Genomic DNA, 13,796 nt, shown 5'->3' with positions numbered 1-13,796 from the left:
CATAAGGGAAATGATTGGCAAAAATGAAGGAAATCTGCACATTTTGTAACTTTTGCTGGAAAATAGTGAATCACTGATGAGAAAATGAACAAGATTTCAAATAATCTGTGGTTTGATGTGTTACAGTTGCATTTAAAAGTTAACTTTAATTTCAATTTTATTTATTTATATAGGCCAGTGTACATTAAATTAACCCAGCAGCTATTTTTCATCTGTTGTCTGCGGACAGATGTTGAAAGTTATTATAAAAAAACATGGTAGTAAAGTTCATACTATGGGGGAGAGGCCTTCATCTCGGGTGCCTTTCCCCGCCTGCTGTCGCTAACGATCCAGGTGAGACGCAAGTCATCTCAAACATGCCTAATGTCACGTGGGCCACAGGAAGTTACATCACAGGTCGTTTCTGGGCTTTTCGTTTGACAAATGTGCTTTGGAACGTGTGTGTACATAGCATTACGCTCATTAGTAGATGTAGAAAGGCAACAAATTGTCTGAATAATCAAGAAGAAAAGTTATTTTAAAGAACTACTCCAATTAAAATAGTTTATGATGCCTCTTTATGTTTTTGTAGCATTTTTTCCATACAAAATAATTTAAAATTAAAATTGTCTATTTGAGAATTTCTTGATTGTGATTGATTAGTCAATAACCTGAGGTTGGAAAAAAGGTTTTTGACTAGTTGTTTCTGCAAAAGGTGGGCCTCCCTACTCCACTACAATTCTGAAGTATCAACTTGCTTCAAATAGATCCATTGACATCTTAAAATGAATTTTTGTTGCAGGATTACCTTTTTAAAGTTTGTTGTAATGATCAAGCGCTGGAAGCTCCGCGCTAAAGCTAGTGGACCAGCAATTATTGGTGACGTCATCGAACGAAAGTCATGTCCAAAATATGAGACTATTTTTTCATAACTCTCTGATTGGAGGTCCAAATGAAGGGGAAGGGAGAAGGGAGGAATTCAGATTGGGCCTAAATCTCAAATTACATCAAATCCTCAAACGTGCTGCAACGACTTCAAATTTTAAAAAAAGAACTCTTGATTTGGATAAAAGTAGTTAAGGAACCCAGAAAAAATATATACAATACCTCTCATTTAAATGCAAACAGCAGAAATTGGCTGCAGCTCTACACAAAAGAGGTTTGTGAATTGTGGGCTTCAAGACATAAAAAGGAGGAAAAGCTTGACTTTAGTCATTTTCCTCACAGACTATTTTAAAAAATTCAACATTTCTGCTGTTTTCTCGTCAACTGGGTTCCGTTAATCTGCCTCTTGTGAACATTTTTAAGCAATTTATTTTGTGTTTTCCATCGTATTTCTGTCTGTGTATTATGAGCAAGAGCTGGGAAAATTTAAGAGAGTAAAGCAGATTGCACATAAATATTCAAGCATGTAGAAAGCATGTTAAATCTTTCTTTTTCATTACATTAGACTTTATTTTCCATCTCACTGTGGAAAGTTAGTTTTAATGAAGTGCTGCACATTCATAATAGATAATACAGAATCTCACAAGGACACAAACCGTTGTTTCTGAATCAGAGAAAACCAGATGTCGAAGGGAAGTGAAATACAGGAGCTGCGTCGTGGTCAGGTTGAAACCAAACACCCTCCCTCTGAAGTTCACTTCTTTTATTCATTTATTCACAATTTACCGCCTCTTTCATGAGATCTTTCTGAATTCATCCGACTGTTTTCTCTCTCGTGGTGTTGTTGTAACCTTCACATGCAGCAGCAGCTTCGTCTCCTCTTAGCAGGATTTAAGTGTAAATATATTTCACCTTGAGGCCCGTCAACTGCCTGTTCTGGTGGCGTTTGTCACGCCGCGCCGCACAACCGCCGCGTTTTGTGCAGCAGCTGGTGCAGTAAAACGTGCTGGAATAGCAGTCACACATGGACCGGGGTGTGTTCATAATTTCACACCAGACCTGTTCATCTGCAGTCTGTGCGATAATCATGCCCCGGCAGCGCTCTCAGGCCCGCTGCGGGCTAATAAATGCCATTCTTTCCGTGCATCCGCGGCCCGCCTCTGCTGCATGCCCCTCCCGTGCATAGGTTGCAGGAAATACTCCGGCGTCATGCTCTGATTGGGCATCGGCCTGTGCAGTAACGAAGCATGCAGGGAGGTGTTGGGGGAGCAGATTTGGAGGTGCTATCCTGTTAACAAGAAGCCTGCTGAGACAAGCTGTGAGCAACAGCGCTCGGGGATGTGCGATTTCAAGCAAGGCCTGTTTGTGCCAGACACTTGGAGAGCTGCGTGTCACCGCTCTTCAGGCTGTTATTGAACCCAGAAAAGTCTGCTGGTTGACTCCGTTAACAGATGTGTGCGCTTTTATGAATCGTTTCTGCCACTGAACGCCACAACATGTGAAGAAAGGGCGAGTGGGATTAGGACGTATAATGTGCTATCTAAAATCTGACTGTTCTGGGAGTAAACAACACAGCTGACATTTTCCATAGCTTTATTATGATCAACATCTCCATTCCGTACAACCCTAAAGTATGCATCCTGAATCCCAGATCAGCACATACAATGTTCTGTGACAAATTTGACTATCGTCAAGAAGTAGTAATTGTCTGCAGCTCACATGCAGCTAATGCACCTAGAGTGTATGCAAATGGCCACACTTCAGCTGCATGACTGATAAAAAAGCAATGTTTCCCTCGGAAAACAAAAGAAAGAGATATCCATCAGAGCTGAAACCCCAGCATGCTGCAGGCTACATGCAGAGCGATGCTCTAGGGGGATGTATTCCGCCCATAATGAGGGAGAAACGCCGGAGTAAACAAATGGACTTTTTTTTTTTTTTTTTTGCAGGCAGGTCTAATTACAGGGCAGGAATAAATAACTATGAGAGAGCTGGCGTAATGCATCGTCCTGGGTCAGGGGGATTTAATGTGTCATTTTTCTGCCAGATAAGTCGCTGTGGTGTTGTTTTTTTTTGTGGGGTTGTCATAGAAATACCTGGCTGCAGCGGCATGCAGCAGCGACATGAAGGACAGATTTTTTTCATGAATTAAAGCAATGCTGACTAGTTAGTACACAACATTGGCTGCATGTTTTACACCATAAATGACACTATATTCATAAAAATGAAGCCAAACTAAACAATATCAGTCCTTGCAGAGCCTCCTTTAGCGGTGTTGTTCCCTCTTCTCTGTAATCTTTTCAATCAGTTCTGCCAGAGCAGATTGTAGTGTTTTTGCTTCCCTGTTGGAGAGCTCTGAATTTCTTTCCTTTACTGCGACATGGCGTTCTCATGCGACGGGCATGCAGTGGGGTCTCTGGATGATCACCCATCACAGGACGTACCCATGTGGTCCAGATTTGCTCCTTATTGTCAAACAGAAGAGCTCATATGCAAATATGAAGTGTCATCTAGCAGAAAACACACAAACATTTAAAAGTCTCCATCCGATGGAGTATTAAGGAGTGTGTGCAGCTTCTACCTTTGCCTTTGTTTGACAGGGACCTTCCAACAATAAGAGTCGAGGTCCTCTGGCAGGAAGAAGGCTCGTAACCACAAGATCAGGGGCTGGAGGGGGAGGCAGGAGGAGGGCGCAGGGGAATGGCAGTTTGCGGTTTTGCATCTTGGAAGGCTTGAGCGTGGCGTTCAGACAGACCCTTAAATTGTTGGGGAAGGTGGTGGTGGAAGAAGCCAAGTCGCAGGAGACCGGGCTTTTCTCCGGAAGGGAAACTTTAATAAAAAACAACTTGAGCATGACAAAGATTAACAACAAACTTCAGGCTGTGGAGCAACTTACAGAATGAAAGTGGAACAAATATGATGACAAACAGAAGAACAAATAAAGACTTGGGAGATCAAAAGGAAGAATTAGAATTTGGCTTTATTGTTGTTGCAAAAAGTACAACAAAACTGCTTAGGCCTTAGTCACATGACCCCATATGGATACGGCAGGTTTTGTTCGAGTCCGTGGAGGGTTGTAGAAAGGAGCAGCCAAATCTATGCCTAGTGGTGCATTCACACCGAATGCGGATGGCATGGTGGAGGTGTGAAGTTTAAATGTTAAGTCAATGCAAAGACAAGATCTGCCGTGGCGCAATTTCAGTGGCAGGCACGCCGAGCTTGATGCAGCATGTCAACCAATCAGAGACCAAGGGAGTCAAGGACTTCTAATCAAAGAGTAGAAATAAACATTCAAGATAGCCACTCGATGTGAGGATTTTGGTCATAAACTTCCATTCATTTTCTCAACCCGCAGGGGCTGCTAGGTTCCCAGAAACTGTCCCAGTTACGGTTGGGCAAAGGCGGGATACACCCTGGACAGATCGCCAGCCCGTCACAGAGCTCTTTGAGCTGGATCAACGTCTATGCTAGCCAGTGAACACTTAAGATCCAGCACTTCCTGTTTATGACTCTCTATAGACCCGGACAACCAAAAACCACCTGTACAGGTGCATGTGACTAAGGCATTAAGGGGGCACTAAGTTTCCACTTATTGTACGGCCACCTCAAGGAACATCATAAAAACAGAACCTACCATTGTCCTGTGTGTGGTAAGCATATTGTGAAGTTCCTACAGCCTTTCAAGCAATCTATTGAACTTATTGTGACAATCTTAGTAGATAAAAGTTACACTGTGTCATGTTCTGTATACAAAATAACAAAAATGCTTGTTTATAAGTATGAGTAATAATTGCATTACTTGAGCATTTTCCTGTAGGATGACCACACACACTACACTCTTTCATCATTTCTAACAGTTAAGCTGTGCACAAGAAGCGCACACTCATCACCTGAACAGGACTAATGGGTTCCTTGTGCCAGGTTTTGGGGGTAAATGTAAAACCCCCACGACACACTTGCCTCACAGCTTATTCACCCTTACTCACCTTTGAGTGTTGCAGAGGTGTTTACTATGACCTGTTGCCTTTTGGATGCCTGTACAAAAATGTGCGTGAACATTTTTGTCCCATAGGATCACAAAGCGTTCTACAACTTGTGGTCTTCTGTGTGCCTCATACAGCTGTGGATTCTCAGCAACCTAAACCTGGTGTGGCTGAGAGGAAACAAAACCTGAAAACACCATAAGGCCGTGACACAATGTACATTTTGCACGAATGAAAATTGGTCCTATGTGAATATACGTTGAAAAAGTGAGAAAAGTTGTTTTTTAAGTGAAATTGTCAGAGATGTATTATGAATATCATGTAAAAACCACAGAAGTACAAATAAACCTCTCAAAGAACATGTAAACCCACATTTCATTGAATTTCTTCACTTTAACATTCAAACCACTGGACAGAAATCATACTGCGGAGCCCCATGGTCAGCACTCGCTGTGGGCTCCTGCAATGCTTTGTTTTAATTGTACAGTTGAATTCTCCTGGTTCGTACCATCTCTTAATCAGCTGATAGGCCTGGTGTGCATTCAATTTGCAACCACGCCCCACTTACCCAGCCCCCGACCACAACCCTGTCAGACACCATCCCACTACAGACCCAAGCCCCTGCCCGGACGAGCCCCCACTTGGTATAGACTGGTGGATGGATGAAAAATCAGCCGATTTATGTACCTGTCACACAATACGTGAGTCGGGCATAAATCATGCATGATTATTGTGCTGCTTACATGCAATTCATTATAAAAGTATATAAAAGTTATACATGTATCATCCATTTACCCGACACATTATCATTCCCAAGTCTTATATATTGACGTTTGGTTAAGGACTCCTGTGTCACTTTTAAACATTTTTGGTGTCACCAACTTTTTTACATGCTGGCAGTTCATAAAATCAAGTGTCCACAGCCCTCAGGATGGGGTACCGGATGCGGACTGGTCCTCGGGACGTGTCCAGTACCGATACCCAAATCCGGTACCACTAAACCTGGACCTGAACCAGTATTAGAGGCGGTAGCGGGATCAAATTGGCCCTGGATGTAGTACCGGATGCTAACTGGTACCAGGGTAAGGGTTAGGGTACCAGTACTGGGTTAGGGCACCGGTGCACTCCACATCCTGGTACCAGACGGTTCCAGTTTGCAGCCCGGAGGTTGGGGACCCGTGATTTAATGGGAACTGCCAGCACAACAAAAAAATAATGCGTTGGGGAAACCCAAAAAGGCAATTTTTGATGGGGAGGGGTCCTTCACCAAACGCAAATATATGAAGAGTTGGGAGAGGAAATGTGTTTATGTATCACGAAAGACCAAAACTGCATACGTGGAAATTACACAAAATCTACAAAGTGGCTGAGTGATATGCCCTTCAGAAAAATAACTCAGGCAGACGGAGACAATTCAAGCAATGGGCTTCAGTCCTCACAAAACTGACCACAGCCTGTTTCAATGAAGCTCAGTCAATTTAAGCATCCTAGGCATCCAAGGATAATTTTTTTTATTGAAATGTAGCAGTTGGAGGGAAACTTTTTGACTTCCAGCTTGAAGCTGGCTTGTGGAAAAATCAGGTCCATCTCTGTCCACTCAGATGGAAACAGCCTCTCTTCACAATACAAAGAAATTGCAGTTCAAAAATTCAAAATTATTGTGTGGTTTAGATTATATTTTAATTTTAACCTTTAGTCAACCTCTTTATTTTCCTTAAATTTGCCATAAAATCTGCCCAATCAGGGCTGTGGTTCTGTGGCAGTCTTCAACCTTAGGGTGGTTTAGTTGCCATGTTTCTACATTTAAGCTTTTTGTGCCTTAACTTTTCTTCCCATTACTGAATGCAGTATGATGCCATCAAATCTCCAAGATTTCAAAGACATACAGGACGTTGTTGAAACAACATCCAGAGAGGTTGTTCTGAATCAGACATATTTCTGTTTCTAATGTTTAGTACAATCAAATTCACCCCAGTTCAGATGTGTTCTAACACAATGCAGGGCACCTTATGAAACTTAAACAATGTTAGGTATTTGGTTTGATTGAGATCCTACAAAATGCAGTTTGTCTCCATCCAAGCTCCTGCTGGGACTTTAGGAGAGCATCTGTCCCCACAAGACAGTCGAACAAAGAAGATATGATGGAAAGCAAACCCCTGAGTCTGTCTTATCTTGTGCTGTGAAATTCTTTTGAAATGCCAGGCTTGACCAATTAGACCTCGCTTCAACCCGGCGCCTTCCCTGTAAATGCCTTCCTCCGTGCACGGCCGTGCAAAAATGGCTTTTGAGTGCAGAAACTATAGCCTACATGTTTGTCAAATGATCTGCAGAAAAAAAGAGAAAAAAACATTGATTCCTGGCAGTAAATGGCTCCAATGTGAGACTGTGGCTGTGAACTGTTAGAGGGTGAACAGATTTAGGTAACAAAAAGCCATTGAGCTTAATGATTCTCATTTGAATTTCTTCACAATTTATTAGAAAGAAGTGACAAGCACACCTAGAAGTGATTGTTGCAGCCTAACCTTTAGAAAGAAAAGTGATGCTTCTTCTCTGAAGAGACAAAGTGGTAGAAAAAGGGTCAAAATGGAAAACGCCGTTCTCTTTTGGCTGCTTGAAAAACACAGAAACAAAAGAGAAGACAGGAAAAGATGAATTGTTGCCATTCAACACAATAAAGCTCGATTCTGTTTGACGTGAAATCTTGCATCTTTGGGTTTCTTTATACAAACATATGTGATAGCTTTACCTCACAGGAAGAAAATTCATTTTGGGAACTTTGCTCGGAGCCTTTTAGATGACATTTTCAATGTTCTTCACTGGTGAATAATTCTTTAGGTTTTTTAACATTCCTGTTACCATCCAAAGAGCTTGGTATTTGGTTTTTAAATATATTTTCTTATCTTAATCAAAGATATTGAAATGTTTATGTTTGCATTTAATCCAAATCTTTAGTCCTTCGATTGAATCAGTAACTGAACTCCACCGCTTAGAGATGGATTCAGATCAACTCAAAATATCAAGAGTATTGATCCGAGTGCTTTTACTTGTGATCTGCTCCCTGATCTGCTGGCCATCTGAGCAACGATCCACAGCCCTATTGACCAATATCGGATCGGTATCAGGTCGATACTCAAATGGTCAGTATCGCCCAACCAGCCTTTCCTGCATAAAAAATGTTGAAAAGATGTGAAAGAAATCCCATGATACCCCCACCATGGTGCACTTTGTTTCATGAAATATTGAGAGAAATCTTTAGATTGTTTTTGTTTTTTATCCAAAACTAAACTAAAAGCATATTTACATAGAGAGAACTGGACTGATCATCCCTTCCCCCCTGGCGGTCCAGATAGGAAGTACCTGCCAAAATCCTATAGACTTCTATAGAGAAATAAACAGCTTTACTCAGTCATTATATTTGTCAGAATAACCATTCTTGCTCTGGTGTTCTTGCTAAACCGTTTTTCTTTTTGTCTTGAGATATTTTCTTAAGTTACTCAAGTTATAAACTAGCCAATCAGATGCCCCAATGAGCCCGCTGGCCCCACCCCAAATGTTTGAAACGTTTGATTAACAGAATATTGGACCAATCACTGCTAGGTAACGGCGTCTGGTCCCCAAAATGGAGAACTCAGGCAACATCTGTAGCGTGGTAAAATGGCGACTGTACTGACGTCATTTCAGTGGAACCCGAGGTGACAGTCTTGTTTTGTCTATCTCTACTCATGTCAGCGGTGGACACTGATGAAACTAATGGAATTATTGACAAAATGTTTCAAGAAGATGCCAATCACCTGGACCAATGAGAATCTTCATCGACATAATTTGAATCATCATGTTTCTTTTAGGTTCGTTCTTTGTTCATCTTTTTTGAACCAAACACTACACTGTAATTGACTGAATGAGTTCAATTGGGTTGTGAAGATGAGTCTAATTTAGCACGTGTTAGCTTTTGCCTCATAAACTTTTACTAACTTGGATCCGTTGTAAAGTGCAGTCTTAATACATGTGTGTGAATCTTACCAGTTTTATTTGTTTAAACCCACGATGGATTTAAAATGTTTATCCGTAATTAACGATATCTGCATCCACTAAACTTTGTCCTAAAACATGCAACGGTTCAATGAACCAGCCGTTCCTTTTAGCACCAGAAGCACAAATCCTTACTTAGCCGCGCAGAGTGGATGAGGTGACATTTTATCCAGAATTTAAATAGTGCCAAGGATATTCTAAATGCCACGCTGAAGGCTGTTGATCTGACCCTTCTCTGAGCCGCGCTTCGTGCCTCTTAATCTGACTTTAAATAAGATCAGGATCATGCTGGGATCCATTCAACTCAGCACCAACACTGATAATCTGCTTAAACACACAGAAGGCCTGATTTGTTGATGTTATTTTAGGAGTGGTCTAATTAATGAGCAGATTTGTGCCCAAAAGATATGACATTTAGAATGGAGGCAAACGCAGGAATGCCAGACAGACTGATGGTGTCAGATTGCTTCTTCTCCTATCACCCCATCAATCTTTCAATCCGCTAACCCTCCCGTGTGATGACATATTATCACGTGTGATTCCTGCACATATGGCCATCTCCATCTCTTTTTATCTCTGACATTGCTTTATGCATAACGAGCAAATCTTTTTTAATGCAAGTGATTCAGAATCGGGACAACCTTCTCCCTTAATCTGGAGGAAATATGCTGCAACAGGCAGTAAAAGCAGAAATTACAGCCGAGTTTGAGCCCAGCTGTGTGCCTGTACATAATGCAATTGGCCTGTGGATATGAGCCGGGTTTAATAGGCAGGTCTGCTGTGGAATATATTGCCTCATTATAGGAATGGAGCATATGGGAAAAGTTATGCTGGTTCTTGCAGTGTGAATAGATAAGCTGGTTTCAGATGTCCTATTGATATAAAAAATAAGATGTTGGCTTTTGTTTTTGGATTCCTGCTTATACAAACACATGCAGAAGCATTAACTTTGTCAGAATTTGGTTCACTGCCATCACTGCATGTTTGATAAGTATAATCAAATGAAAACTGAGAATCTGTTTTACCTTTTTTGGAGGTTTTAAAATATGTTCTCTATATGTCTCATATGTAATAAAATGAATGTTTTGTATTTTAAAAGACTAGTTATATCTTGAAATACAATGTTAAAGCTTCGAACATTCGTTATACCAACAGCTTGGTAATGATCCTTTGTGTAATCAAGGTCAATTTTATGTATTTTCTTTTGAAATGTTTATAAAAATAATGTTTTTTCTTCATTGTAAGTTAGAAAAATCTGTAACTTTTGTGCATATAAATATATGCACTAAACAAGAAAGATCATTTAATCTTTTTCCCAAAAAAGGAAAAAAATGAAATCAAGATAATTACATATTTTCCTGCAAAGGTGTTGAAGCACACTGGCTTAAAAGGAGGGAGACTGAGTCAAATTTAGCATGATCTGTTGCATTACATTCCAGGAAACTTAATTTCTCTGTTTTTGTTACAGCTGTGGTCGTATTTGGTTTTGTATTTTATTTTTGTTCTTTATTATTTCTGTCAGAGTGGGACTCATCTGTGTTTTGTGGATCTTTTTGTGTCTTTCTCTGTTTACTTGTTCAGGTGTGGCTCCCCTCAGACCAAACATGGCGTTTTTGTTGACAAAGGTTATGCATCTCTTGCAAACATAATACTGTAAAACTGAATTTTCCATACAGTAAGTTGCACCGTTAATTCAAATTTATGTAATATATATGGCGTACCAAACTAAAAGGCCCATCAAGTGAGACAGAATAATTAGCAATGAGTCCATGGGTCAGTCAGAACTGCATTTACAGTGACTCTAGATTGAAGCTAATTAAGAGAAGTGTTTTTTTCATTTCAAATCTACAGTATTTTCTACACTGCAAAGCCCATGTCAGTGAATGGTCTGCTTTTTGAACTTACGTCACATATGAGGCACATTAAGCGAAACCAATACCCATAACTCCCAACAAACATTGCCATGACTATGCTAACTCTTAACATTTAGTAACAGGTAAAAAAACAAAAAAAGCTATAGTCAACACCACTACATGACGTTAGCCATGCTAGCATGTTCACAATAGAAACTAAACTTGTTTGGAACTTGTAAAAAATCAGACATCTCGACAGAGTGTCATGTAGCTCTCAAAATCACTTTAAGATTATCAGTTAACAATTTAACACCTATTGAGTATCCTTTTTTATTTTAAATTGTTTGCATTTCCAGGTTTTACTTACCAGGACTTTTTCATGTATTATTTTATATTTTAGTAGTAAGTTGTTTTTTTTTTACCATGGCTTGATTTAAAGTATGAGTGTCTGTCAGTCAAATCTTGAACATATTTAAGGCAGTATGAATTGTAAGGTTCACTGTTGTTTTAGAAAAACATTAAGGCTTCTAGGCGCACTTTATAGTGTGGAAAAAAGGTAACTTTTTCCGCACAAATTATATGTTATCATTTTTTTTTCCATTGAAGTTTATATCCTTTTCACATAAGTTCAATTCTTTTAGGCATACACAAAAAATAACTTTCTGGGGCTTTAAGATTGCCATGGGAGAAAGAGTCTGGTAAACATTCAAAGGACTAATGAAATTCTCCATCTCCAAAAAGGATTGCGAAAAATTTATGTATTTATTTATTTTTTATGTAAAAAAAACAAAGTCTGATGTGTTTTAGTTGGAACGTCCTGAGATTGTACAGGTTTGAGTTGATGTAATAAACTACAGTAAGACTGAATGCTATTTTAAAGACTAGAGCCTGACTGATGCATTTGGTGTGTTTGAACTGATTCAACTCCTTACTGTTTCCCCTCTTGAGCTTTGTTCAGAGGACTCAACTGGTTGATTTTTTTATGACTTCCCAAATACAATAAATATGTCAAATAAACGTATTTTGGACTTTTTCTTTTGGAAAAGCACACACTGTGGAAACCCAAGAACAAGACAGGTAAAAAGCAGTTTTAACAGGTGGCTTTTATATGTAATATTGTTTTTCAATAATCCTTGTCTTTGGAAGGGTTGAATCTGCAAAACAACTTGAAGATTTGCCTGATTTATTTTAACGTTGTGTCTGCAATTAGTGAGCTGCTTTGTTTATTGCTTTTCAGTCTTTCATCTGAATGTAATATATCCATCGGTATCATATTTCATACACATTTCTGAGACCCTTAACCTGTTACCATGATTAAAACCTTTTTTACAAACCCATTGTATATCACTTGGTCTATGTTTTCTGTCCTGTAGTCCATCATCATTCCACTAGGGGCAGTAGAAGGGCCTTTTCAAAATGGCTGCTCCATGAAATCTCAGAAACACTTTTGGAGGGAAAAAGTTTTTCTACCTTTCAAAACTTTATGGTGAGAATAACTCCTCTGTTGTTATTCATTTTTTTAAATAACTACTTTCTGTACAGAAAGAATGCAAAGTTTGTTGATAGCTAATTCTTTATAATACAGTTACACAAAGTTAAAAATGAGTGAATCAAATTTAAGCAGTGGGTTTTTTTTCCTCGCCGAACACTCAAATTCATGTTTTTGGATCTTAACTAATATCCCCCAACAGATTATAATTGATACTTTTTATATCTCATAATAAAAATATTGCAATTTTTCTTGTGAATTTCATCAAAGCGATTATATAAATCTAAGTAAAAAAATTGAATTTTCTATCAATTCTTTAATTTAGTGGTCTTCATGTAGTTAATTACACTATGATAAATAATTAAATGTTCAAATCTGGTTAATGTAAGCATCTGACAAACATCTAGAATTTGAATTTAACTTCTAATCACTTCTAGTAGAAGAGGAATCAACAACTTTCCTGTAGCTGCAGAAGGTTGAAGAGTGGTTTTCCTCTTCCTGCTGTGGTTCTTCTGGCTCAATCATTTCTTCTCCAGCTTCTCATCTCTAACTGAACTCCAAAGTTCAGCCGGATAAGGAGTCAGTCTCCCACTGGAGGAGATCTTCTCTGTGTTCACGAGTGAGGAAAAGATGGAGCCCTGGATTGACTGACACATCAGTGCAGCATCCAGAGACATTCCATCTTCGTACCTGCCTGATCTAAATTTACCCCTCAGTTCGGGTTCAGTTTGAATATACAATAAATAAAAGTGGATGACATAAGCTCAGGGTTTCCCGAAGGTTGAGGTTCAGTCAAACTTTCTTCAGGAGGAGGTTGATGGCTGCTTCCAGTTAAAAATCCATAACTTCACTGTCTGATATAAACCTTGTAAATGTGTCTGTATTTTTGCAAAGACATTCAACTTATGTCACTATGTTACACATTTTTTAAACGTTTGAAATGTTTCTACAATTCCTACCCTCTTATTTCATTCTAATGGAACCTCTTCCTGTTAAAATGTTTTTATTGTTCTTATTAATGCTCTTTTCTGGCGCCAGTCTTTTTAGATCTGGGATTGTGGCGAATAAACAGAGAACACAATAACCTTCAGTGTGATGCAAACTGAGCAATCAATAAAAAATAAACTATTATCTTGAAGATTGATGTAATGTTTGACATTTGAAAGTGGGGCAGCTCTCAGGCAGCGGCTGCTGACACACAAAAGGGGCTTTATCGCGCCAGAGGTTGGAGGATCGTGCTGTGGATGTGTCACACCAGCGGGGGGAGCTGTTCTGTGTGTGTACTAGAAGTGAAATGCTTTGTGACAATGAGGTGCAGCCAGTGTTGGAGTGCTTCTATTTCCAGTGGAGGCTATTCCCTCCTCTCCCCCCCTTGAGCCAAGTCACAAGTTGAAGGAGAATACAGCACCTCTTGTTTTTAGCTTTCATAATTATGCTGCAAACAAGCTGTCATTCTTTCAATTAATAATCCATCCTTAAAAAGAAAGATAAATGACTTGCTTATCCTTAACCTTTAAAAGAAGTTTTGAATTTCTCACCAAATCTAGAATGAAGCACAGCCTGGATACAGTTTTTAGT

The sequence above is a fragment of the Oryzias melastigma genome, linkage group LG3 (assembly GCF_002922805.2).
Source record: "Oryzias melastigma strain HK-1 linkage group LG3, ASM292280v2, whole genome shotgun sequence".
NCBI lineage: Eukaryota > Metazoa > Chordata > Actinopteri > Beloniformes > Adrianichthyidae > Oryzias > Oryzias melastigma.
The sequence above is the reverse complement of the archived record's forward strand: the minus strand, read 5'-3'. Positions refer to the sequence as shown.